The 23,895-nt window shown below is 38.1% G+C and overlaps 1 long non-coding RNA gene across 10 annotated transcripts in view; it reads right to left on the bottom strand.

Annotated features, from left to right (window-relative positions):
* The window catches only part of LOC110967283 (uncharacterized), a 340,473-nt gene that overhangs the window by 220,140 nt on the left and 96,438 nt on the right, over nt 1-23,895 (bottom strand). For all 10 annotated transcript variants that reach the window (XR_007938883.1, XR_007938876.1, XR_007938881.1 and 7 more), the window contains exon 3: nt 5,816-6,051. This is a non-coding gene — a long non-coding RNA (uncharacterized LOC110967283). The remainder of the gene's footprint in view (nt 1-5,815; nt 6,052-23,895) is intronic.

Here is a 23,895-nt window from a genome sequence, read left to right as displayed (position 1 = left end):
GGACTTTTGCAGACTATCAACAGAGTATTTGACTGAACTATACTGGCTGCAGTTCAGCTGAATAGTCTACATATCAGAGGCAAGTATGAAAATTATTTAAAAATATAAATTGGAAAACCTCTGGAGTATCTACAGCTGCTATGTTTCTTTCCCACGTTGGTAACGATGTGGACGTTGATTCCAGGCTTTTTCACTATTTGTAAAATGAAAAACTAAACCGTTTTGAGGATTTATGGCATTGTAACCATGTTATGCTGTACAGAGCACATTTCGAAGTTCTTTCTATGTCTAGTTATGGTTGTTCCGTTTCTATAGAGGTGCAAGACTTCATATTACGGCTAAAAAATGAACCAACAGGAGGAAAAGAGTGGCAGATAAACACCCAGAAAATGCTTGAAGTTCAGAGGGTTAATGTGCGAGAGTTTGCATACAATTATTGGAAATAAACGGATGTTTTAAACAGAATAATTATAGGAGAAATAGTTGGAAAGATGTAAATAGGATTTGTAATTTAGATCCAAGACTTTGCAAACATGTTGGGATACAGGCACCAAAATGTCAGTAACATTCTAGTAAATATACTCATTTATTTACATGTTAATGTGAATGCATGTCAACTAAATGGACAGTATACTGTGTGTTTTGTGCAACAAATCACTGTTATTTATGACAAAATGTAGATTTTTTTCACTAACCAGGCACTTCTTGTTTAATTGGAACTCGGGCTTCATACTCCCAAAGTGCATTGTGTACTTTCAGAAATCAAACTCTTTAAATTCTGTTTACAGTGAAACTTTTGCAGGAGGAAACCCCTCCCAATGCCACAGCATGGTGGCAAGAGCAGTGAGTAAAATGGGTTTAGACAAACAAACAAACACACCGCACACACACCAACACTGAGCGGCCACCAGTGGCTCTGCAGTAAGTTTCCCTTCAAAGGATCCCCTCAGGATAGACTGTGCGTGAACATAATCCAAGGCCCCTTTGAAGTGCACACTTGAAATGTCTTTTGGCTCGGCTGCTGCGAGTGGCATCTCAGCCCTTTGGGTTATTGGAGAGGAGAAGCGCCGCTCGGCCGGCTCGAGGTGGAGAGGCAGCACCTGGTGGTCCCTGCCGCCTCTCCTCGCCACATTTCACACATTTAAACTACACTGGGTGCTGCTCTCCTCAGCCGCCTCCCGACCAGAGCCAAGAGGTATAAACGGAGCTCTGGTTTTCTGCCGGATAAAGCACAAGTACATTTTGGAGTGGATTTTAATAAATCCAGTGTGGCTTTGTCGCACAGTGGAGTTTCGCTTGTACACATATTTCTCTGCAGGCAGAGCAGTTCCGAGGGCAGCGGCAGGAATAATCCCATTGGAGGAGCTAAACCCACGGGGGCGGGGTCAAGAGTTTCTGATACATGAGTGACACTGTCAAGAACTTAGAAAATGTGACAAATGTTAGCATGAATGTTAGCATTTTCCAACTGTTACTACCAATATGGACCAGTCCACATCTAGTATCAGTGTTTATTGTTGATGCAGCAAATAATCTACTAAATTATCTAGTCCTACTACCTACATGCAATATTTGGCTTTTTAAAAATCGCTAACAAAAAGTTTTATTTGGCTAACCCTCCAACAGCTAAACATAAATATTGATAACTGGGGCTGTTACTTTTGCACAACTACTACTATGAGTTCTAATCATATAGGACAATCTACCTCCATTCCCAGTGTTCATTATTACTGCATCAAATAGTGACTTTTATTTTGACATAACATTAACATCTGTTGTGTTTTCATATACAATACTGGGGAAAAGCAGAAAATCGTTAAAAAAATCTTTTGATATATGATGCCAAATGTGTCATTTTAGTCGATATGCACAATTATCGACAATTATTAATGACCATGAATGGGATTCTATTAATGGAAAACCCGAAAAGATGAGGTAACTCAACGACTGAAATTGAAATACGTACAGAGCCAACCAGTGTAATAAAAAAGAATTGACAAGCAACACCGGGTTTAGACTACAGGAGATCTGGTTATGAACCAATAATCAGGGCTGAAGAATGTGGAGGTAATCTTTCCTCTTAGTTATTCCATTTACTTTGTGTAAAGCTCCATGTCCACCAGAGCATAATGCTGCCACCATTATGCTTGATGATAGGTTTGGTGTTCTTGGGGTTAAAGGCCTCACTTTCTCTCCTCCAAACTTATTTTTGCTCAGTTTTTGTTCCATCTGACCACATAACTTTCCTCCAGAAGGCCTTTTGCTTTGCAGATGTGATCAGCAGCAAACTTGAGTGGAGCTTTAGGGTTGTGCTTCTAGAGGAAGAACTTTCTTCTTCATGGAGCTTCTCAGTTCATGCTGATGTAAAACACTCTGGACACTGACAGCTGTGTTCCAGAAGCTTCAAATTCATTGCAGATCTGCTTTTTACTGATTCTTGGTTGATCCTTGTCCATCCTGACCAGTTGTCTCACAGCAGCAGGGGATATTTTACGTTTTCTTCCTGATTGTGGCAGTAAAACAACTAAACCATGAACTTACTTTGAAAAAAAATATCTGTACAGAGAATTTTGGAATCTGAAGCATCTTTGAAATGGCTCCAAGTGACTTTCCTGACTTGTTCAAGTCAATAATTTGCTTCTCTAGATCTGTGCTGAGCTCAATAGACTTTCCCTTGAGGCAGAGTCTAATGAGCATATCAAATGGGTTCTATTTAAACTGGCTCAGAGGAGTCACCAGCTGTAGTCGATTGTAGTCTCTCGTGGAAAGTTAAAGGCCATGCCACTGAGAAAATTTGATTAACCCAACTTTGTACGTCAGCAGAAGTGATAATTTAAGTTGTTGTATGTGTATTTTTGATCCAGGAGATTCTGTCGTATCTCTAAAAAAGTCTCTAAACAAACCAAAATGATTCTACTGTGACAAATTTGTATGGGCTTTCACAGCTTTAGGATTCATAGGACACTCAAGACTGCCATGATATCCGTGGCATCCCAGAGTACTTCCTGTAGCACCATAATGTTAATAATATCTAAATAATAATAATAATATCTAAAACTTCTATCAGAAGAAAAACACACTAGTTGTTGATAGCTTCAATCTAAAGCTAGAAATTTAACATTAGACACACATACCTTCAACCTAGAAAGTTAGAACTCTTTGTTTTCAAGACAAGAGGTCATATTTCAGTCTCCTCCACAAGAGGAAGACAATGAACCCTGCAGTTATTCAGGGAATTTTAAATTTGACCAACATGGAGTCACATGAATCCACTGCTTCTTTTAGAGTCTCGCTTGGTCTCTTTTCTGTTAATATTAGTGAAATTCTTTCAAAGGTATTGTGATAAGCAGAGCAAATAAAATACTGCTTTCAAAGCACAGTTGATTTTTGATTTCCTTCATATTGACTGCTGTTTGCTTTAGAGGTCAGAGACATGAATTAATCTGCATGTGCAAAACCAGCTCTGCTGCTCTGACCCCTGCTCCTGTTCCTCGTAATTTTCCAGATTTTGGACTTTGAGCAGGAGCCAAAAGTCTGAAACGTGACTTCAGTGCGTTTTAGATGTTCGCCAGGGAGCAGCATGTTTGTGAAAACCAACACGTGAAACGATTTCTAATGTCTTATTGTAGATTCTAACTTTCACTTTGAAGAACAGTCACTTTTGTTTCAAATTTAGAATAAACTGAGATGGATTCAGGTTTGTTGAGGACAGAATCTGTTCTAACTTCAGGTGGAGTTTTTTATTTTCACTGTAGATTGGAGGAATTGTCTTTGTTGTTGGTGTCTGAACAGATTATACAGATGTCGCGTTGCACAAGGCCCCTTTGTTACACATTTATGACATCAATCTGACACAGTGGCCCGTTTTAAGCAAAGTGTGCTCCTCGTAAACAGTCAAAGTGCGCACACAGCAGCTGAGTTTTACGGCACTTCTTATTAAAAATATAGCAGAGAAGCCGTTTGAGACGGAGAAGAGCAGCGACTTTGCGTCTGACTTTATGGAGTCGTTAGTTGTTGGCGTCACACGGTTTTAGGACTGTGGTTAACCAGCTAAAGAAACGTGCTTTTCTTAGTTCTCTTAAACGCACAGGGTTTTACCTTTGGCCTTTTTCAGACTGTTCTGTATTGTTTTAATTATCTGGGGATCTGATTTTGATAAAATGTCAACTAAACTGGGATTAACTGAATAAAGAGCAGGCAAGAGGAGATGTGTGGAGGAACAGGAGAAGCTTTCATTCCTGTTTTGAAATCAAACTGCTGGAATCTGTTAAATTGTTAGAAAAAATGTTCACCCTTGACTGATTTTAATCTGTGTTTAATTGAGAAAACACACCCCATATATCAACCACTTTTACATGTGATTTTAAATTAAACTTTTTCCAAAATTAGCATAACTGTTAGGCCTTATGATGCATTTCAAGTGTATTTTTTACTACCTGAAGCTCTTATCTTGTTTATTTCGAGGTTTACTCATACAAGTTGTATCTCGTTTGTTTGGGGGTTTTTTGTCTTTTTTTTCCAGAACAGTCGAAACTATTCAAAACTTCCATCATTTGTTAAGATAAAACTTGCAGATTTTGTCTACTAGTATTTAAATGAAGGAAAAAATACCTTTTTGATTATGAAACCATGATGTTTTTGCATTTTTCTCACCTTAAAATGCAGACAGTTGAGATATGTTTTCATAATTATGCGGTAGAAATTACCTGACATATGACAATATTAGAAATAAAATAGTGGGAAACTGTGTAGCTGAGTTCCTAATGTAAGTAAATGTCATTTTATTCACTCAAGTTTTCATCACACTTTAAAAATCACTGTAATGGAAAACAAATCTAATATTCTGTGTGTTTTTCCTACTAAATGTTATGTAACATCAGTCCTATGTTAGAAACCAGGCAGGGATTTTGCTGTTTTTAAAAAAATTAATTATTCTTTGGTGCAAAGAGAAATAACTCATTCGAACAGGTGAGATCTGCTGTTTATTTTTTTTTCTGCTGCTTCGATATGGAGTTATTTAGCTAAAAATCGGTGAAGAAATTAGTTTAGAAATTAGTTTTTTTTCATAACGTTACTGGAGTATGTACAGATATGGAACAAGTGCAATTATAAAGCTCTGGTTCTTTGTTGTGATATGATAACGTATCGAGACACTGGGATATCTGCAATTTAAATGATTTAAGTCAGAGCTGTGTGCAGGTTGTAACTTTAATACATTTCAAAATAATCTCTGTTAGTATTTTGATGCACAGACAAGCAATTGGTATTGTTAAAAAGGTAAAGTAGTGCAGTTTTATTTGATGTAAGCTACAAATCGCTGCAATACACACTACAAGAGCAATTAAATCAAGAGGAAGGGATGCGAATTTGGGCGCAAAGTCGGCCTCCGAGGGTTTAAATGAAATATGAGCATCAGCTTAAACTGCAAATCTACAGTCTGTCAGGCAAAAATGAACATTTTTGATTAAAAAAGTGGCATAAAATGTTTAAAAAAGGCATATTTTATGTGTAAGCAAGTAAGGAAGGACATTTTTACAGGAGTAGGGTGTAAAAATATGTTAATTCAGTTTGCATCTGTAGAAAGTAGTCGTCAAAAATCAAACATCGTGCATCCCTCGTTGAGATAATACAAGTTTAAAAAAGCAACAGAAAAGTGTTGAAATAAAATACTACATATAGAAAGCAAAGTAGAAGGCAAGTGAGTGCGTATCTATGCTTTGTGCTGGTGATTTGTGAATGTGTTTGCATGCGTGTGGTCTGATTCGGTGTGTACGCCATGCATTTGTTGTTGCGTTGTGCGCCTGTGCCTCCTCACCATCTTAAGACTCCTCTCAGTAAAGGCGAGTTTCCAGGAGGAAGCGAGTCGTGACCCTCGAGTCCATCATGGCAGCGCAGAGATTGAGCAGACGCCGCGGGCTGCAGAGACGATCGAGGAAGTCACTTTCATGCTCGGCTCCGCTCGGCTCTCAGAAATAAAAAAAAAAAAAAAAGAAAGAAAGAAAAAAGAAAAGAGAAAGAAACACCCCCGGCAGGCTGGACGCAGGAAGAATGCTGAAGGAAACAACAGAGAAACATGAAAACAAGAGTTATTTTGTGGAGAGAAGGGGATAATAAAAGACAGAATTTGAAAAAAAACAATGTGTATGAATTAATGAATTCAGCCACAGACAGGTGGAGAAAAACCCTGACATTTAGCCAGTTAGCATCTTTACAGTTCCATTCAGCATCCTTCTTGCCACCACTTTACCCTTTCCCCATCATCACACTAGATTTTATTTTCAGTGCACACATATAATGGACAGCGAGCAAACCCTGAGGAGATATTTGGTAAAGTGGATCCTTATCGAGCAGGATTATTATTGCATGTTCCACCTTTTGCCTCTTTTGTTAGGAAGTTACAGATATTAGTGAAAGCCGAAGCTGGAGATGAAGTTTTCATGATTTTTGCTCATTTTCTAGTCACCAGAACTTAAAATGTCATTTAAAAAACATATTTCGGACCACTTACATGTTGGAAACACAAGTGTATATCTTTTTTTTCATCGTGTTTTTGGTTTGTGTCTTTTTTCAGCAATGCAACATTTCTGTAACAAATTCCTCAAAAAAAAAAAAGCGGTATGTAGCGGCAAATAACTCTTTGTGCCACTGTTGCGGCTGATTGCAATTTTAGGAATTTACTTTCTTGTGGGTAGTTTAACACCTGAAGTTAATTAAAAATATATTTTTTTTACATTTCTTTATCTTCGCTGATACACTGTAAAATATAAAGGAATTTAGTCAAATCAACTCATCTTTGCTAGATTTTTTAAGACATTTTTATTCTAATTTCTAGTTAATTTACCTTGAAAATGTCTCATTTTGACCTAACATGAGCTCTCATTGCAACTTCAAATGACCAGCTGAGTTCATTTAACTCGTTAAATTAAGTTTCTCAGAGACAAAACTAGAATAAAAGCAGTTAAAACAAACCAGAGAGAGATCCTTGTTTTGTGTCGTTTCAGAAAACAGACATGGTGGAAACTGATTGTGTGTCTTTAATCCGAGCTAAATGAAGTTATGGCCGTTTCTTTTCCCAACAATCACAACAACTCTAACTACAACAAAGATTAGTAGTGAATTCAGTTCCTGAACCTGTTCACCTATCATTTCTTTCATTTTAACTGGAGCAGTCTCAGAGATTGTCTTTGTACTACCTGATAAAAAACATCACACACCTGCACAGTGCTCACCTGAACTCCGGTTATTAAATACTAAAGTGCTTCGTATGTCTGACAGCAAACTAGACGTACAAATCCAGAAAACATAACCTGAATTACAAGTTAAAGTGGATTCTTGTGGTATTTATGCAGCAGCAGAGTTGTGAGGCCTGTACCTTATTTCAATACTACCATCCTCTGATGCGCAAATATAAATAAAAGCCATAATAATAAGTATATGTTAATCATTTAGAAGGAAGCAGAGGACAAGTGCAATATTAATTAAAATCAACAATGAAATTAAAACCAGAGGTAAAAAGAAAAGCAAATAAGACAAAACTACACCTTCAACAAAGGAAAGCTTTGAGTTTTTTTTTGTAGAGCACAGTTTCTCTTGAATTTCACTTAAAATTAACTTGAAAATTAGTGCAAATATCAGGTTAAAATCTGAAGTTTTCAACATCCAAACGATGACTCTGTTATGTATCTCCTGGAAAACAAGATTCTGCAGCACAAACAAAATACTGAAATTCAGTCTGCAGAGCTTTAATGGGATGGCTAATATGCAAAATGACAACTTTTATATGACTGTGAGGCTTTTGGAGACCGCTGTTATAAAATTCATTGGCTAAAGTACAGTAAAGGAAAGTAATCTGACTGTAACTTCTTCTCCTCCGCTGCTTATTTAAATTATTTGCCATTTTAGAAGCATGTCTATTTAAAATTGTCTGCTGAATTTACTGTTTCTCTGGTGTTCTAAGCTCTTCTGGTTTTGCTTTACTGATGTTTTTGTGTTTTAATTCTGCTGGAGAGCTTAATGGCGCACAAAAAATGACATATTTTTCCATCTAATTTAATATTCGAAGCTGTTCTGACACTTGTTTAACAGATAAAACAAAAAAACACATGCGCCGGATGCCGCAGAAACATGTACATGTGTCAGGACTGACGTACATATCACATGTGGAGAGTTTTGAAGTGTAATATCCCTGTAAAAGATGGTGGGCTGCATCACGGCATTATCTTGTAAGAGTAGGTGTCTCTTTTTCTCAGAATGGTGGATATCCGGGTTTGGAACGGAGCTCATGATGACATGTTTTCTAAATCCTCTGCCCTCCCTCGACACAGTTTTGAGGAGAAGTCTGTACAGAGGGAAGGAAGAAAGAGAGACAGTGTATGTGAGCGTGGTCGAGGCAGCCGGTGGGAGATTAGCAGAGTTTTCCGCGAATGATCCTCGCCGACTGGCCAATCTGTTCAGCCGGGGCCTCGAATTCACGCAGACGGCGCGAGTAGTGACACCAACTGCTGCGACAGAAAGGGAGAGCGAGCAGGAAGTTCCATGGCACGCCGCCCGTCACGTGACCACGCCGCTCTTGGTTGCTGTCCAGCCATCTGTTTTTTTTGTCTTCCTCCCCCTCCGACAAACTGCCTCCGCCACTGCAACTGCAGGATCCTCGTCCCGTCGAAGGGTCAGCTCACCTCGGTGGCTTTGTTTCCCGGCGTCGAGGTGGGATTCGATCACAGCAGGGCTGTTTTCACACGCAGCGATACGTCCAAACTGCTTAGCGATGAAGCGACACGTATCCATGACAACAATAGACGTCACTCAATTGATCTTCTGCAAACAGGGAGAATATAAGCATCATTTCCTCCTTATAGAAATGCTACACCTCCACAGTTTGCAGATCGGGCTGAGTTGCTCTCATTGGGGTGTTTGGACCTCGAACGGCAGCTTCACCACCATTAAAGTTTGTGTGTGAATGAGAAACACAACGTAAAGTGCTTTGGAAGCTCCACGCTAAAAACAATATTGAATACAAAGTATTAAAGAAAGAGTTTGCATCAGTCTTTTTGCGTTACAACTTCTAATGATTTATGTCAATGAACAAGCAAATTTCAACTCAGGGAATTAGCTTTTCCTCTAAAATAAATCATATTTTAAACCAACGGTCTTGACTGTGTGAAATTGTGAAGTTGTGTGGCAATCCAATTCTATGTTTTGATTGATAACTGAGGCAGATACCTGACAATTTTACATTATCAGTGTCCATACTTTCATTAACCAATTATTGCTAAATAAATTAAATGCTACTTTGGATCTAATGTCCGACCTGATTGGCTATTACAATCATTGGGAGTCACTGTTTGCACACAGAGACAGCCTTAATAAACATAATATTGTCGCACAAGCATGCATAGTTTCCCTGTTAGACAAAAAGTCCCCAATAATTCACCTGTTACTGATAACAAGTGGTGCAGCTGGAATTCATTCTGCTGACAGTGCTAGGCTACGGCTGCTGCCTCTTAGCCAGCGGCTATCGCTATCTGGAGTACTGTAATATCCTTCTAATGTCCAATTAGCTTTAAAATTCTGTTCTAATTGACAGACTCGTCTCTCTAGCAAAGATGTAACCTGCAAAAATTGCACAAGAAGCCCAAACATCTCCACAAACCAGGACATTAGCGGCTTTCTAAGTGGGTAAAGCTATGCTAATGGCTAGCAGCTAAGCTAAAAGGCTGCAACAGATTAGCCCAAAACAGTCTGGAAACAATAATTAATTTATGCTTTAAGATGTAAGCCTTAGTGGGCAATAGATAAAACAGAGAATAGCGGTCTACGGATTTGCAGGAGACAAACGGTTACTGATCTCAGTCGATCAATTTTAGAGTAAACAGGAGAACATTGTAGCATTATGTCACGCTCAAAAATAATCAATACTATTTCTATTGTACATATTCTGTTTTAGTTATCCTTGCTAATGAAGAAGCCTAGTAAGGAATGACAGGTTCCCTGCTATGAGAAAACTGTTTATATATAATATTTATTGCATATATATTCCCAATATCAGCAATTCTCCATTACCAATAATCAATATCAGACCTGGAAAATAATGCACTGGTTGATATCTGGGATACATAAACAAGATAACTTCAAATCCTAACATTTAGGCCTCAAATATATCACAGATACTACCCCAGTCTGATGCAAATGGTATATGCTTTAAATCAGAAAACACACACACACACACACACACACACACACACATACATATATATATATATATATATATATATATATATATACACATACACACACACACAGAATAAAGCAAGACAATGATTTTCTTTTTTCCTCCTACTTTCCTGAGCATCATCGCTGAACCTCTTCAAGAAACAACCAGCGTTTGATCTCACAAAAACACACAGATAACATCACTAAAATGGCTGCTTTTAAAAACAAAGAAGGTACCCTAACCTGCCTTCCAGCACAGAAACATGAGGGTTCAGGTACAGGTTCACCTCCCCCCTGTTAACTCTAATCTCAGCTGATTTGATCGAAGCCTCCACACTCTGACACACTGAGCCTTTTAGTAATTTGCACCATGCTAAATGAAGACAGTGTCAGCTTCACGGGATCCATATGGAATATGAAAAAGCAAATGATTCAGCGAGGATAAAAACTGTAAGACAACAAAACATAATTGCGTTTCGATGTCAAGCCTCTTTGCGCAGCTTTCATATCCCGGATCATTTGCCCGCATCGCTTTGGAACAGAACTTGTTTCAAACGGCTGCCTTTCTCTCCAATATTGTGCTAATGCATTTAATTTAATGTTCGCAGACGCCGTAATTGGTATAATATTGCTCTATAATACTTTGAAGGAAACCTTAGCATTAAGCACTAAATTGAAATTTTGAAGCGAACGGTGAAAACGACTGTGGGGGCAAAGAAACCCCATTAAATGTAATTTGTTCTGCATGGCTGTGGGGGTAATGGTTACCGAGACACTCCTTTATTAAGTCGAAAAGGTAGCGAGGTAGCTTCGGATTTGCTCTCTCACACACACACACACACACACACATACATACGCTGTTAGCAGAGGTTTTCAGCAAGGTGGAAGCTGTCGTGGGCTGTTATTTCAGCCACAAAGGGAGAGTTAAGCAGCCACTGGAGGCCTGCTGAGCCAACACACATCCACGTCCCTGAATGCCACTAGAACAGCTGAGGTGGGGATGGAACTGTGGAGGCAGAAAAACCAAAGAAGAGAGGGGGAAACTGCAAAAAAGAGCATTGCAGGTGCAGAACAGGTGAAAAAGAAGACTTGTACACTCTTTTTTCCACCACTTAGAGGAACTAAATGTATAGTTGCAAGATTAAAAAAAACAGGTTTTATAAGATCTGAGCAAAAATACTGTATCATTTGCAATATTGCTTTTCTAAATAGTTTCATTTTAAATTTAATTTTCGTGTGCAATATGCACTTTATTATAATATTGTTATTAACCATCAACAATTAAAACCTTTGTGTAACCTGACATTTGCTTGTTTTAGCAGGATATTTAACTGGCAATGCTATGTAGCTGATATAAATGACAGATGCAGGAATAAAACAAAAGGGAAAGCTGAGAAGAAGCACACAGAAAAAGAATATGAAGGATGCAGAGGCAGGTAGACAAGAAGAGAAAGAAAGTGACAAAAATGGGGTTCGAGAGAATGAAAAGAAGAATATGAAGAAGAGAAAAGATGAAAGAAGGTAAACAAATGAACAAAGGCAGAAAAAGAACAGAGAGGGCAAATGAGGAGAGAAAAGACGTAGCAGAAAGAAAATGAGATGTACGAAGAGGTGACGGTGGAATAGGAGGCTGAGAAGGAAAGCAAAGGGGGTGAAGAGGCCTAAAAATAAGAAGGGGGAAAGAGCGGTAGAGGAATAATAAGAGAAGGGAGAAGGTGAAGAGGCAGGAGAGGAGAGAGGAGGAAGACGAGGAGGTCCCTGTGGAGAACCGGAGATCAAACACAGACTCTAAGTCAAACTCCGCTGAGAGATCTTAAAGCTCCTTTGTAATTGGAATTTAAAAAGTTAATACAAAGACGCTCCTTCAGTAAGATGTCTTTAGCAGATAGAAAAAAAAAAACACAAGGAGGACTTTTTTTTTGGTCCCTGCAGTGATGTTTAAAGCAATCGCCTTCCTTCAAGCAGGAAAATTAAAGGAGATTTCTTCTACTTTGGTGTAAAGATTGTTAAAGTATTTCAAGAAGAGGATGGAGAATCACAAAAACAACCACAGTTAACGCAACTTATTTTGAATTTTGTTCATAAGCTCACATTACATGTTTAATCTTGTGACTGATATGTGCTAGCAGAAGAGTTTGGATGCTGTCTTCCTGTGATTTCAATATTTTTATGCTCGAAAAATTAACTTCAGTATTCAGCAGTACAAAAAGTCATTCAAACTCATCCCTAAGTCGCAGCACCAGCATCATGAACATGTCAATGCATCTGTAATCATCGAGTTCAGATATACTTGCTGGGGCTGAAATCAAAGACATTTTTGTACCTCTTTAATCAGTCGATTGGTTAAGAGGAGAAAAAAGTCTGCATGTTGGGCCAGAATGCACTCTATATGCTAGCCTTGTTATTCTAAATGAACTCTAAATCAACATAAGCGAGTATTTGCAGCATAGTATCAAGACTCCTGTATCTGGAAGGTCCAGTCATTTTTGAACCGATAGTGCTGGCTGTAACCACACCATGAAGGTAAAAGATCACTACAAGCAACTCAAGTCATGTGATGACACTGGAAAATTTCCAAGTCACTGAATGTCCCTTTGAGTCGAGTTAACCCTTTACGCTTCAGTGCGTCGTAGGTGTACCGCCGGCGGTACACCTACTAACTTGCATAGGAATTTCAAGAATGTCTGACGGCTGCAAACCCGATTATACAAACACTATACGCTGATGGAAAGCTTAGATTCTCATGAATCCGCCGGTATAAACCACTTTCAGATGTGATTACCACAGCGGGTGAGAAAAACACATTTGTCCGACAAAAACGAATATTCATCCATCCGTTCTCTATACACGGCTTCAACGCACACAGCGCGACTCACATTTCCGGGTTCATTATTACACACAGAAAAAAAGATTCCACAAAAAACGGCCATAATCCAACCTTTTACATCCAGACAACACAAGCCAGTAAACTATTTTGTCCAAAACATGTCCTGAAGTCGGTATAAAATCCACGAATCAGTCGTTTTCAAGGAAATGCACCTCACGATACGCGTCCAATATTCCCTGTATTTTTCGTCATTTTTTTAAATTTAAAAATAGAATATTAGCGATTTTTGTACTGAAAACGGCTGGAATTGACTGAAGCTTAAAGGGTTAACTATAATTAGGAAACTGAAGGCATATGGAACATCGTCCTCAAAGACTGAGTGACTGTGCAAGAAAGAAACTAGTGAGGGAGGCCACAAGACACCGATGACTCCTCTGAAGGAGTTACAAGAAAGAGATTAGTGAGCGAGGCCACCAAGACACCTGTGACTGCTGTGAAGGAGTCTATACTTCAGCAGTTGAGGAAGGAGAAACTGAAAACAGCACACAGTGGACGCTTTTCAGAGCCTCTTTCTACAACCACCTGTCCAGTCCTACATTACCAGGTATAACTAAGTTCAGGAGGCCTGTCAAGCTTTCAAAACACGGAAAAATACAGAAATTATATAAAATATATCTTCCCCTTCAATTGCTTTTTACCACTGAATCATGGTCAATATGTTTTTTTTTTAACAAAATTTACAACAAATACTGTCTTCCACTGTTTCTTCATACTTTGCCTTTGTCTTTAAATTTCCAAGAATCTACCTCAGCAACCCCCATAGAGAATGTCTGAATGTGCCATACTAGTTAATATTTCTGCTATTGATGATTGGTTTTTTTTCCACGTAGAGGCATTTGTGGTGCCTCCAAAGACCTTTAAGGTCAGCAACCAAAGAAAGGCGAGGTTTTGTTGACTGAGGAGTCATTTACTGAAGTATATTAGACATTTCTGTTCATCAATTGATCAGAAATAAGAGGAAAATGCACAGATTTTTGTCAAAGATTCATTCCCTTTACGGCATGTGGGACTGCTTATTCTCACTAAAGGTCCATTCTGAGCCAGGAATGACGGCATCCAGTCTTTTTTTTTTTTATTATATTTTATGCAGCTCACTGACTGCAGGTACCAAACAAACATGCACTGAATATTCCCGGCTGCTATCTGACATCACTTTGAATTTTTCGGCGTGTTTTGTCAGTAGTGTGGAGGGACGACAGCGGGACGGCGTGCAGCAGTGGGAGCTGCAGAGTTGTGTTCGGCGGAGGAACAGATGGGAGAAACTCGCCAGGGGAGGATGAATTCCGGTCAAAAAGAAGGTGACAGCAGAGCGTGACCGCCAACATGTCCGCCGCCACACTCCCTCGTCCCTCCGTCACCGCAGCCCTCCTCTTTCACTCCACCGTTTTTCCATCTTCCTCGCTGTTTCAACATATTGCCTGCCTTCACTTTCGCCCTCTTTTGTGGTTCCTCCATCTCCTGCTTTTGGTGGTTTTCACCAGCATCCGGGTGCCTTTACTGCTGTTATATGGGGTGGGAGGGGTTTCAAAGTCGAAGAAAAAGCGAGGAAAGCTGCCAGCCCCCTCCCACAACGTTAACAACACAGAGCTTGATAAGAAACAGCGGAGTAGCAATTATACATGTATGTATAAATGTGTCTGCGAGGGATATTTGGCTCAGGGATACTTCCAATATTTACACAGGCCTTTTATGTATGTGCGCGGTTCACCCGAATGTGTCTTTTTCCATCATTTTTTTGTTCATTTCTGATGAAGTTGGCCGGTTTCCAAACTCCTGAAAGTCAGATTTGCAAGCCTTTTTCCTTTTTTTTTTCTTCTGCTCCTCATTTTGCTTATGAGCCTGTTTAGCGGCTCCTGGCCAGAAAAAAAAAAAAAAAACAGTAAATCCCCCCGAAAGCGGTGGTAACTCAGAGCGATTAGGAGCCGCCGCAGACCCAAGAAGTGACTTCTTCACCCGGCGAGGTTGTTAAGAGTGAAAGACTCGACTGGCAAACTTTGAATCAGTCCAACAATTAAAAAATGGAGGTGGGGGGACAAATTTGCACCATGCAGGCAAGAAAAAAATCCAGCTGCTCACCATCTGACTCTTCCACGAATCCTTTAGTCCGAGAGACTCTTAGCGTTTAAAAATGAGTGACAGTGAAGCAATTAACAGCATAAAATTACACATTATTTCATTATTCTGCTTCTTAAAGGACAACAGGTAATGGAGTGACAGACTGGATCCTCTGTCTCCCGGAGAATAATGAACAAATTGTATGTGCGTTAAAGTGGGTGTTGCGGATGACAAAGCACGACTCGAGATGCGGTTTGAAGGCTTTTCATGTCCTGCCGACAGGTGTAGCCTTCACAACGAGTCCGCATCAATCAATGCGCGGCGCTTGCAGTGCAGTTATTCAGTATGACCTAATTTCCAAAAATGCCTTGTGGAGTTTTATTGGTGAAAAGTGCACTTTTTAAACAACAAATCACAAGGTGTTGCATGTAAGAACAGAACTAAATCCTACCAGTATGTGACATTTTTATTTGAATTAGTAAGTTAAAGTCATACCAAAAAAAGCAGGAAATTCAAAATTTTGCCACATTGGACTGAAAATTTTGACAAAATATGTAACATAAATAGAGTTTGGTATCAAATTTACTACAAGGTGTGCTAAGACTCTCTTTCTGTACCTGAAAAACCACCTTTCAGGAGGTTCATGGAACAAGAAACGCCAACGCAAACTTGCATCCAAGCACACATGTGACTCTGGTAATGTTCCCACAGTTCAGCGATGAATGGCTTCATGCACCGGATCACTTTGTGTTTACTTCTTAGCCTAGCAACAACCAAAAACACCGGACACGAAATCATCAACACACATTAGCAAACAAGAGAAAAGAAAGACGCTCCTGTTTAGTTTCTTGGCTGGCTACCGTCCGAAGCAAGTAACAACCATAGAAAATTCCAATTCTAGATAGAAACCCTAATGTCTGATAAGGGTGGAATAAATCAGTCGATTGTACTGATAAGTAGGTAGGTCGTGTCTCTCTTAAAACGCCATAAAATCCCTCTTAAAAGCCAGGACTTGTACCACCAAGGCCACTGGACTTGAATTTAGTTTTCTGTCGCTTTTCGCGAGGTTTAGGCAGCAAAAATATGTGGACAAGTTTAGAAAAAAATCATATTTTGGTTGCTTCGTTTACATATTAGAAGCTCGGTTGACTTTGGGAACCAACATTACTTCACTGTTGTTGCAAAAAATATCATGGTTTGGGTTAAAATACGACCACTTTACAACATGTTTGAAGTTTCTCCTCCATTTCTGGGTAACTGTGGTGACAAATCCCGCCCAGGACTGACTGATTAGGAATGTACACACGTGGACAAAATTGTTGGTACCCCTCAGTTAAAGAAGGAAAAACCCACAATTCTCACTGAAATCACTTGAAACTCACAAAAGTAACAATAAATAAAAATTTATTGAAAATTAAATAATCAAAAACAGCCATTACTTTTGAATTGTTGATTAACATAATTATTTAAAAAAACAAACTAATGAAACAGGCCTGGACAAAAATGATGGTACCTCTATAAAAGATTGAAAACTATTTGACCAGAGTGACATGATTAACTCAGGTGTGTCATTTAATTGACATCACAGGTGTTTCCAAACTCATAATCAGTCAGTCTGCCTATTTAAAGGGAGACAAGTAGTCACCCTGCTGTTTGGTGAAAAGGTGTGTACCACACTGAACATGGACAACAGAAAGCGAAGGAGAGAATTGTCCCAGGACATCCGAAAAAAAATTATAGACAAACATCTTAAAGGTAAAGGCTATAAGACCATCTCTAAACAGCTTGAAGTTCCTGTGACAACAGTGGCTCATATTATTCAGAAGTTCAAGACCCACGGGACAGTAGCCAACCTCCCTGGACGTGGCCGCAAGAGGAAAATTGATGACAAATTGAAGAGACGGATCGTTCGACTTGTATCCAAAGAGCCCAGAGCAACCTCCAAAGAAATTAAAGGTGAACTCCAAGGCCAAGGTACATCAATGTCAGATTGCACCATTCGTCGTTGTTTGAGCCAAAGTGGACTTCATGGGAGACGACCAAGGAGGACACCACTGCTGAAAAAAACTCATAAAAAAGCCAGACTGGAATTTGCAAAAATGCATGTTGACAAGCCACAAAGCTTCTGGGAGAATGTCCTTTGGACAGATGAGACCAAACTGGAGCTTTTTGGTAAGGCACATCAACTCTATGTTCATAGACTCAAAAACCAAGCATACAAAGAAAAGAACACTGTCCCTACGGTGAAACATGGAGGAGGCTCAGTAATGTTTTGGGGCTGCTTTGCTGCATCTGGCACAGGGTGTCTTGAAAGTGTGCAAGGTACGATGAAATCTGAAGACTATCAAGGCATTCTGGAGAGAAATGTGCTGCCTAGTGTCAGAAAGCTTGGTCTCAGTCGCAGGTCATGGGTCTTCCAACAGGACAACGATCCAAAACACACAGCCAAAAACACCCAAGAATGGCTGAGAGAAAAGCGTTGGACTATTCTAAAGTGGCCTTCTATGAGCCCAGATCTGAATCCCATTGAACATATGTGGAAGGAGCTGAAACATGCCATTTGGAGAAGACACCCATCAAACCTGAGACAACTGGAGCTGTTTGCTCATGAGCAGTGGGCCAAAATACCTGTTGACAGCTGCAGAACGCTCATTGACAAATACATAAATCGTTTAATTGCAGTGATTGCCTCAAAAGGTTGTGCAACAAAATATTAAGTTATGGGTACCATCATTTTTGTCCAGCCCTATTTCATTAGTTTGTTTTTTAAAATAATTATGTTAATCAACAATTCAAAAGTGATGGCTGATTTTGATTATTTAATTTTCAATAAATTTTTATTTATTGTTACTTTTGTGAGTTTCAAGTGATTTCAGTGAGAATTGTGGGTTTTTCCTTCTTTAACTGAGGGGTACCAACAATTTTGTCCACGTGTGTATTTGTGATCTGTTACAAACCCTCTAAACCCAAAAATATAATTAAGAATACAGGTTAGTTGCACAGAAACATTATTTCCATTGCATGATCAACATATATTGCACAACAATAACACAAAAAAAGTTCTCTATTATTTGTAAATGTAACAGATGCATCCTTTGCACAACAGTGAAGGTATAAAATCGTGAGTGAGAGAACATTTTCTCAGTAGAAAAAACAGTTCACAGCTAAACAAAGAGGCCAAATTCCAAAGTTGCAGCAGCGGCAGTGTTTACTCTTAGCGTCTCCCATCAAACAACACGCTCGGTTTCCCTCTCTGCGTGTCCTACAGTGTGACATCTGAGGACACAAACTGAAAAAAAAAAGCCTTGCAGTAGCGTTTCCTACCCTGCGCTTCACATGTGAATACCCAGCATGCATTAGGTGGCTGAGGGTAGGTGAGCCTCGGGCTAAATTATGGTTCCACGCTCAATTGTGTAGGAGGACTGTGTTGTGTGTGTGTGTGTGTGTTTTTTTAACCAGGCACCCAAGGGCCCACATAACCTCAGCGAAGGCTTTTAATACACAGAGTGATCATAAACCCTCCTGCAGGGACACACTTGGAAACTACACTCTGGATGTACGTGGAGAGGATAACATCACTGTATCACATGTGGAAATATGATCTTTAAAAGCTGTCTGCTTGTTGGCATCCATCAGGGTTACATCTGCACTACCGTTTTATTACTTTTCAAACATTTAGCTTTTTAAACAGTATTATTTCATGTAAAATCCCCATAAAAGTGATCCTTTTTTTTTTTCTTTTTCATGATTTATGTCATTATAACCGTCATGTCATTTCTGAGTTCTCTCTCCTTCATGGTTGTGTTTTCATTGAGGTGCAGGCCTTTAGATTGTAGAGAAAAATGAACAAACAGTAAAGAAAAAAAGACCAGAAACTGCTTGTGGTCCAAAGGGGTTAAAATGCACTAATTAGCATAAATGTCCAAATGTCCTACGTGTGTATTTAGGATGCTTTCTTTTCACTAGTTTGAAAGAAGACATGTTATGGAAGCAAAATTGCCAAACACATGAAAATATAGATAAAAATGAGCAAAGAAAAAATAAGGCAGGAGCAAAGAAACACTCAGAAATTGCTTGAAGTTTAGTTGTATTTCCTGATTTTAAGGTCAATTTCAACAAAAAAAAACAACGTTCTCAAGTGTTAAATGGTTCTTTAATGAATGAACTTTACCCAAGACTATCTGCTTTAATATTGTGGAGAAAAAATGTTTTAAACTTTATAACTTAATGGCCGTAGATTGATTTAATCATAACTGAAAATCTGTCCCAATGTGAGCATCACATGCAGAAGGGATAAAACACATGCAGCGGCTGCACCTTAAACCAGCAGGATGACGGTGGAGCTGCAGCTCTTCATAAAGACGTGATGACTGTGTGATTAGAACACACACCCACTCCACCAGCAGCTCCAGCAGCAGCCCTCACACTCCCAGAGCTCCCAACAGGCAAACCCAACACACAGACTGGGATCCAAGAAAACAGATGCTGCCGCGCACCAACACATGCACACACGGAGAGCGCTTTTTTAGCATCGCATCCGTCATATGTGCTCTTTCTCGGTCACAAAGCCCACACTGCAGTTACCCAGAAACACACACCCACGCAAAAAAAGATATGCGCTGGCTGTTTACAAACTGCAGATTAGTGATAAGAGGAGGAGTTAATCTGACTGGTTCACGTGGAGGAGATGATGGGTCGGACCTGAACAGGTTTAAGGTCAAGTGTCAGGTTCGTACGGGACAGTATGTTTGAAATGGATCCTCGACTTTAACACGGTGGCCAATACTGGATGAAAAACTTCTGATCCATGAGCCAATTTTTTTTTTATTTTAGAAAGAAAGAAAGAAAGAGGAGAAAGAAAGAAAGAAAGAAAATAAAGAATGAACAAGATACAGAAATAAAAAAAGGAAGATAAAGCAAGAAAAGATTAAAAGATAAGAAATAAATTATTTTTAAAAATCTTACAGGTGGCAGCAAGCCTGCCAGAAAAAAAATGTTAAAAAAAACATTGGTGAACTGTAACATTTTTTTGATAAAGTAAAAAAAAAAAAAATGCTAAAATGTTGAACAACAAATACCATCTATAAAACTCAAAATCTTTGATTTTTTGATTATCATGATGAACCATCATTTACTTTTTTAAAGTGAACATGTACATTAATTTTTTAAGTTATTTTGAAAAAAAATATCTCTAATTTACTAAAACAGGCAAAACAACAGTTTTAACAAACATATTTCAAATATTTGTTTTCTCTCAACGTAGCAGAAAATCCGTAAAAGAATCATTTCTGCTGATTTAAATGAAGTTTTTTAACATGGAAAGTCATTTTTTGGTGTTATTTGCAGTTATTGGCTGTAATTTAACAAAACATAAAAGTAAATAGTTTGAAAAACAGTCATTTTTTTGTGCAGAGATTGGGTTTGGGCCTTCTGCTTGACATGTCCAGATCACTTGGAAAGTCATTTACAGGTGACAAATCCGGTTTATTCAGAACAAACCACTAATACAGACCAGGAAATGCAACAAAATTACAAAAGAAAATCCAAACTTTTCATGTTTTAAGCATCCAGAGAAGGAAAAAGTTTGCACAATATCACTAAATACACAAAGAAACGTGCAAAAGCTACAGGCACGAATGAAAGAATACAGACGTCAAAGAAGCACGGAGAACGTTAGATTGACAAGTGACCTGTGGGAGAGCAGATTACAGCTTTAAACAAAAAAAAACAACAACTCATGTTCTTTGTTCTGGCCTTATGTCACATGTTTTGTTCTTCACAGGGGTAACGAGAGCTAAAAGCAAAATAAAACTGGAGTGTTGTGTGTTGCAGCGATACCACTGATGATACCGCACTAACTAAATTTTACATATTTAAACAGACATGTCGGCGGTCAGAGCGACTAATGACGCCGCCGTCAGTCTGTCCTTTTCCGGCTTTAAACCCACTTTTTTCCTCACACAAAGACACACGCCTGAAGGCTGGAGGCTTTTCTGGCGCCGTGGTGCCACAGCGAGGAGGCAGGTGTTAATTACCGAGTGGAGCGGGAGCTAAAAAGGTGGACGGAGAAATTGGACACCCTCGTCACCACCGCCAGCCACAACAACACACCTTTGTTCCCCAATTAGAGGCCCTGCAGCATCCATCGCCACGGTGACAGCGGCTTAATCAACGCAGCACAGGAGCAGCGAGAACAGACTGCTTTTTTACTTTAATAAAGTCTGAATGAAATAGATTTAAAAGCCCCTAAATAAGGTGTTCATCATCTGCACATCCATAGTGTAAACGTAAAAATAAATCAGGGATTGTATTCACTTTGGATTTTATTTTTATTGGTGTACACGTTTTATTTTTTGTGTTTTTTTTTCCAGTAATTTACAAGTATTTTACAGATTTTCCTTGTTTTGTTACAGATATAACTATCAAAATCAAAGACAAAATTGCATAAATTTACATGTTAACTGTCAAGAAAAAAAACAGGACAATGCTGTAAATAATGTCCCAAAAAATGTCAAAATTTGACTGTAAAATATGGAGTTTTAAAGTAGAAAATATAGCAATTTACAGATATTTGTTGCAATCTAAAAGAAAAAAAGATGAATATTAGGATTTGAAAAATATTTCTGCAAATTTTCCATTTTTTGGATTACAAATACCTTCCAAATTGTTTTTAAAAAAAAATTTAGAAAAAGAAAAAAAATATAATAATTAACTTTTAAAATGTATGAAAGCAAAAGTTCTACTGTCTTTAAATCTATTTAAATTAAATTAAAAAAAATTCTGGCACATTTGCTTTCACATTATCACACAATTTAGATTTACAGTATATCATAAAATAAATGCTTTGAACTTGTTTTAAAATGCTGTAATTTATCAGATTTTTTCCTGGTTTGTTAAAGATAATAACGAGACAATAACAATAACGACAATAACGACTCAATTTGACAAACTGTTTAAAAAAGAAACAAAAAAGCCCAAACTGTAAATAATTCCCATATAAAAAAAAACATTCATAAATGCTAACATTTGGCCAGAAAATGACACCGCTTAAGCAAAAATTTTATTTAATTTTTTACAAATATTTGCTCTTACTTGAGAGATGAAAATATGTACATTAGGGATTGAAAAACAGTCATTATGTAAATAGTTTTCAAATGAATTGTCAATGCACAATTTGCTGTAATTTGAATAATTACACATTTGTTAATTTACAGAATAAAAAAACTAGTAAAAACTACCAAAAAAGTACATATTAATTGTACAAAATAAATAAAAAAATGTACAAAACTGTAAATAATGTCTACACAAAAATCTGTATTTTTGTGAATATTAATTAAATGAAATTAAATGTAATTTAATAGTTACAAGATATTGTCCTTTTAGAGATATTTGAAAGTAAAAAAATACGTATAAACCAATGTATTGTACAGATCTTTATTTTATAGGTTAATTACTTTGAATAACTTGTATAATCACAGTCATTTTCAGGTTGACTGTAAATAATATCAACATTAAAACGGCAAAGATATGCTGATTGGAAACATATTTGTGATAACTGAGAGCACAGTTTAGATGTGGAGAAAGTTTAGAGAAAATTCTTGGTTGTTAGAATACACAGATAATAGAATGATGCTGCGATGATAAGTGCTAAATGAACATGTCGGACAAAATCCTACTTTGTCACTGTAGTAATAATAAAAACTGTCATGATTTTAACTCCAGAAGCAGCCTCAGCAGTTCCTTGAAGACTTCCATGTGGGTGGTCTAAAGGAAACACCAGGCCTTTCATCTTTTAATAAATAAGATCTACATATCCATAAACTGCCAAAGAAACGCTGTCTGCTCGATAGAAAACAGCTCTGGTGGTCACTCAGGAAGACCAGAAGCTTCTACAACAGTCAGTTTAAACTTCTTACTGAAGCAGGAATCCAATCAGCTTAGCGTCATCTACTAAAAACCGAGGAGGAATGAAGAAGAGGGGAAAAAAAGACGGTTTCAACCGGAAATTCAATGTGGCATCACATATGGGACCCATAAGCTCAGCGCTTTATAGTTTCTGTTCGTGTGTGTGTGTGTGAATTTCAAAGTAAGAGTCTGAAGGTATGCAAGGCTGGCGACATGTGTAGCCGTCATAAGGTCTATCTGTGATTCATTTGGAGACGAGGAGGACCGGAGGTGGTCCGAGGGGCCACAGGTTGGAGGCAGATGGGCTCAGTGTCGGCCATGACACCGACCAGGCTTCTTCTGCACCAAGGGTGGCAGTTCAGGTAGTTTATGGGCTGGTTTGTAACAGTTAACACGTCAATTCAATTCAGTTCTGACTAGATATTATCTGTAATTTCACAACACTGGGAAGTACACTGGGACAATGACAAAATATTTACCATTTTTCAGTCCTTGATAAACACAATGGCATCTTTGAAAACATTCAGCTGCAAAATCATAATTTTTTTACTATATTTAACTCAGCAACAATAGAATTATTTTACTGATTTTTGCCATCATTTTTTAAATGCATGAAAGATTTATTTTTAAGATTTTCATTGAAGCCTGGCTTATTAAATAATTATATTTTTTTTGACTGATTTATATACATTACAAAAAAATGTAGATTTTACAGTCACTAGTTAACTAAGTAGAATATTTAATTATTTGTTTAATTAATAAATATTTGATGTGAACCGTAAAATCAAACTATTATTACTTTATTTAATTCAGTAGATGATATATTTAGAAATATTATC

This window comes from Acanthochromis polyacanthus, chromosome 22 (genome assembly GCF_021347895.1).
Source record: "Acanthochromis polyacanthus isolate Apoly-LR-REF ecotype Palm Island chromosome 22, KAUST_Apoly_ChrSc, whole genome shotgun sequence".
Taxonomy (NCBI): Eukaryota; Metazoa; Chordata; class Actinopteri; family Pomacentridae; genus Acanthochromis; species Acanthochromis polyacanthus.
Note: the sequence above shows the minus strand (reverse complement) of the source record. Positions and strands in the feature narration are given on the sequence as shown.